This window comes from Mastigoproctus giganteus, chromosome 6 (genome assembly GCF_048544385.1).
Source record: "Mastigoproctus giganteus isolate SK-2022 chromosome 6, ASM4854438v1, whole genome shotgun sequence".
In the NCBI taxonomy this organism is placed as follows: Eukaryota; Metazoa; Arthropoda; class Arachnida; order Uropygi; family Thelyphonidae; genus Mastigoproctus; species Mastigoproctus giganteus.
The window spans coordinates 16,434,772-16,439,838 of NC_143580.1; positions in this window are offsets into that span (position 1 = coordinate 16,434,772).

Genomic DNA, 5,067 nt, shown 5'->3' on the forward strand with positions numbered 1-5,067 from the left:
ACGAGAACATCCTAATTTGTTGATTGATCTCCTTGAGGACGAATAGAGATGTGATACTAATTCCTAATGTAGAGAAAGAGGCAAATTCCATTCTTATGCAAAATCTGAGTGAGTTTAGTGAAATTTGAGTTCGGTATAAAATATCTCAGGCGCGTTTTGTAGAACTGCGGTCCTGGAATTTGGATGGTTATTGAATTGCTTTTGCCGTGCGGTAGCAGTGGTTAATCACATTCCTCCCTCACACCTGGTGAAAAAGGCCCAGGTTTCCTGTGATTGGAACTCAATTTATGGACATATTACACATGGGCAGATGAGTTAGTTCTCGTGTGGCCCTAATATGACACTTTGTTTTAGGTCAATTGCTTCTGCAAAAGGGAAGATTAAGGATGAAAGATCTAATGCTCAATTCTTATAGCCACGAACGTTTCTTTTGGAGATCTATAACCATCTCCCCAAACGAGTCTCGCTTCGCTATGTTTAGCAGGAAAGAAGGAATCGGGTTCCCAGGTCTCTTCAGACGAAGTGGGTCTAGAAGCCAATTGAAGAGCCTGTCGCAACTCATTACAGAAGAGTGCAAAGCTAATTTATTTTAATTCCAGTGGATATCTTGTATCCAGCTCAAATGAGTTATTGTGTATAGGGATAGCTTTCAACAGATTTCTTTTTATGTCTTGATAAAAGTCCTCTATATATGCAGCAAAATGCCTCATGGGTAACATATGGTTATAAACATTGTCCTCATTCCACTATATATGTCGTGAGAAACTCCCCATGGTGTGAGAAACTTTTATACACTTTTTGCATACCGTGATCAACTTGGTCGGTGTCGATCAATGGTAGCATGCTCTTCCTTCTCGATTTTTTTCTGACCAGAAAAAGAAAAAAAAAAAAAAAGACCACAGAACACACGCAGTTTACAGGTATAGGTATGCTGAGCTACACGGCTTTTCAAAATTAACAGAACAAAATGTTTTTGATGAATATTTTATTATGAACAGTGTCGCCGAAGGCCACTATTTGATATAATAGGCATACTGGCATGCAAATTATGATTTTCCAATAGAAATCGATCTACCACCTTACAGAGCGGCATATTATGCAAATTATTCTTGCATATAAAATCAGGGGTCACGACGACACGTCATTCCCGTTTTTTGGTTTGCTCAGTGGGTTAGCCACATCCCCAGTATTCAGGATGGCAAGTTGTCGTTTAGATGATTCTTTGAGATGGAGGGCCGTTGGACGACTTGAAGTCGTGCAGTCGCAGGCGGAGGTGGCATGTTACGCCCAATGTGTCACACAGTGTCGTCTCGGCACTATAGAAACAGTTTTTCTGCGAGTGTAGCACAGTGGTATCGTCACTGTGTTCCCCACACTGGGCAGAAAGGGCCTGGGTTCGAATCCCGTCAATTACGCTAAGAACTTGTATGGACTTTTTTCACTCCGTGTCTGAATTAGTCGGTCTGAGGTAGATAACAAGGTTTCTTAAAGGGAAAAACGGTGTTTTTCGTCCAGCGAATCAACCAGAGAACAACGTAATTTACAGACAATACACATGGGTAGTTGAATTAACATTCCAGGTGACCTAATATAATAGTTTAGTTGTTTTTTTTATGGAAGCAGGAAAGATTACAAGAAGAGTTGACCGAGGTCTCCCGAGGGCTAAGTCAACCAGAGCAGACGGCTATCTGGCTCTAACAGTGACAGAACTCTACGATGTCTTGTCATCAACTGTCTCTTGAGGTTGTTGCAGCCACAGGTAAAAACGTTTCCAACTGTGCAGTGTTAAGAAGGCTCAATTCAAGTGGACGCTATGGAATGAAGCCAATGGTGTGTATCCCATTAACCCCAAACCACCGCAGAGCTGTCGAAACTGGTGCCATGAACATTTGACTTGGAGCGCTGATGGGGGGTACAGTTCTGTTCTCTGATGAGTCCCGTTTTACTTTACAAACAGTTTCTAGATGTTATTTCATCTGGAGACAACGAGGAATGCGATACTATCCTCCAACATCAGAGAAAGAGTCACCTACAGTGGTGGCAGTGTTCTCGTGTGGGGTGGAATAATGACCAACGGCCGCACCCCTCTTCATTTTTTTGATACGGGTATCGTAATTGCGCAGATGTACGTAGAACAGATACTCAAACCCTATGTGCGACTCGTTAGGAGTACAGTTGGTCCAGATTTTCTTTTGCTCTTCATCTACGCCACTGCACATAGAGCTCAAGTGGTGGAGAAATAACTTGAAACTAAAGATATCGAACGACTGCCGTGGCCAGCACGATCACTAGACAAATCCGATCGAACATGTGTGGGACGTCCTTAGGCATTGCATTGCACGCCGACAGCCAACTCCTCGGTCATTTGGTGAGCTGAGGTCTGTGCTGGTGGAAGAATTGGATTTGTTTCCACAGAATCTTATAGGTACCCTTATATCGAGAATGATACACCACTATCAGGCCTGTTTAGAGATCATATGCCGTACTGATGTCACATGGCCATATTTTCGAGCATCTTGTATCCACTTCTGTAATGTGACCATCTTTGGTAATTCTTATACAACCGCTATAAATGCCCTTTATGCCTATCCGAAGTTTCTCGCTCTCTCCTCATTTTATCGCTATTCTATGGTATACCACCATACTAAATTTTGTATCGCTTCATCGCAAGCTACTCAAGTAACACCACGTTTTCTACGAGTTCTGTTAAATACGAGCAGTATATTATGCCAAGTTTTACTATTGTATCATAGGCGAGTTAGCTGTTCAGAGCAGTGGCTTCATATTTCTGGAAAAAAATTTGTTTTTCTTCTTACAAACAGGCAAACCAGAGTGCACTCATACTATTACAGACAGAGATAAGTGACTTTTCTCAGGATGTGGGAGTGCAAATATTTGGCAGTATGTGATCTGCTAAATGCACAAGAATTATGCTTGGTTGTTGTAGGGTGTTATGCACATAAGCAACTTAGGCCATATTGCACCGTATATAATATGTCAATAAATTGTATGTTCCCGGAAACTCGGGTTTTTCATCCAGTATGTGTCTTGTGGTATCTGGTACCAATATGTAACCAGCAGATCCTTTAACTCCTGTGAGGTCCGTGGTTGAGACGCGCAGATCGGAGTTGCTGTTCCAACGCAAATCACAGATGCTCGATGAGATTGATGTCTGGGGAGTTTGGAAGCCAAGGCAACACCTGGAAGTCTTTCTCATGTTCCGTTGACCAGTCTCGAACAATCCGGGCGGTGTGGCATGGCTCATTATCCTGCTGAAAGACAGTACCACCAGAGGGGAAGATCGTTACCATGAAAGGGTGTACCTGGTCAGTAATGATGTTTAGGTAGGTGGTAGATGTTAGACTGCCCGTCACATGGATGACTGGACCCAGGTTATCCCAGCAGAACATCGCCCAAAGCATTACACCACCTCCACCACCAGCTTGTTTTTGTTCCACAGTGCAGGTGCCATCACTTCCCCAGATAAACGACGCACACGTACCCAGCCGTGAACATGCTGCAACAGGAAATGTGATTCATCGGACCAGACGACCTTCTTCCAATCACTCAAGGTCCAGTTTCGATCCTCGCTTGCCCATTGTAGGAGCTCTCGCCGGTAAACCATGGTTAGCATGGGCACTCGGAGCGGCCTCCGGCTACACAGTCCCATTTTCAGCAGGGTTCGACATACTCTGTTGTGACACATTACTCCCGTCACCAGCATTCCAATTACTGACGAGTTTCGCCAGTCACCCTTCTGTTGCCACGTACCATCCGGGAGAGCCTTTCTTATCTCGAGCATCGATGAGCCGTGGTCGTCCAACACCCTCGCCGGCGGTTCGTGGGTTTTCCCTCCTCGGACCACCTTCGGTAGGTACTAATCACGGCTGACCGTGAGCAGGCCAACAGCCATGCCGTTTCGGATATGCTCTGACCCAGTCGCCTGGCATTATAATTTGGATTTCGTCAAACTCGCTTAAGTCCTCTGCGTTTATCATCTGAAAAACAAGAGTAACACTGATTACAGTGCTCAGTATCAGGTGTTTTTTATATCGTCCCGACCCGCGCATTTGCATAACGACTCGATTTGCATAACGACTGGTCATTATGTTTTGGCTCAGCGGTGTATATGGAGCAATATGACCTTAATTGTTAATGCTCCTAAAACCCTACTGCTGTTACTACCAAGTGTGTTCTCTGGTCGATTTGCTGTTTGCGGGACGAAAAAATCGAGTTTCCAGGAGAAAAAAACGATGCTGCCCTTACCTGAGACCGATTCGGAGTTCGAATCCTTCAGTAACCTTCTGTCATTGAAGGATTCGAACTCCGATCTTTTTCACACGGTGTGGTGAGGACGATGATTCTACCAACTCCGCTACCCACTAGGACTACAAGAAATACAAGAAAGTTCAGTTGATTAGTTTAGTCACTTTTGATCTAGAGTGCTGAAATATGTGCTTAAAACGGCCCAAACACATTGCTTGTTAATATGGCATCCTATGATGACTAGCCTTTGGAAGTCGCTGAGGTCAACGCAGTTACAGTTACAGTGGCCATTGAAAAAAAGAGACATTTGTGTATCCCATGCCAATTTAATTTATCTGTAGAAGAATGAAAGTATACTAATAGCCAAACGTATCCTGACACTCCTGAAATTTTAGAAAGCTGAACTGCAATGTATGCTCCAACCAATTGTCAGGAATATGTATAAAAGCAACTGGACTGGCACTAGAAGTAAGCAGATCAGCGAAATACAATAGATAGGTCGAAGCGTTGACCTCAGCGACTTCCAAAGGTTAGTCATCATAGGATGTCATATTAACAAGCAATGTGTTTGGGCTATTTTAAGCAAATATTTCAACACTCTAGATCAACGGTGCTAACCTAATCAATAGTCTGCGGGTAGCACAATGGAATCGTTACTGTCCTTCCCACACGATTGGAAAAGGCTCAGATTAAAATCCCGACATTGACGGGAGAAACGTAATGGGCTTTTTTCACTCCGTGGCCGAGTTAGTCCGTCTCAGACATGGACAGCGACGTTTTTACTCCAGAAACGGCTTTTTT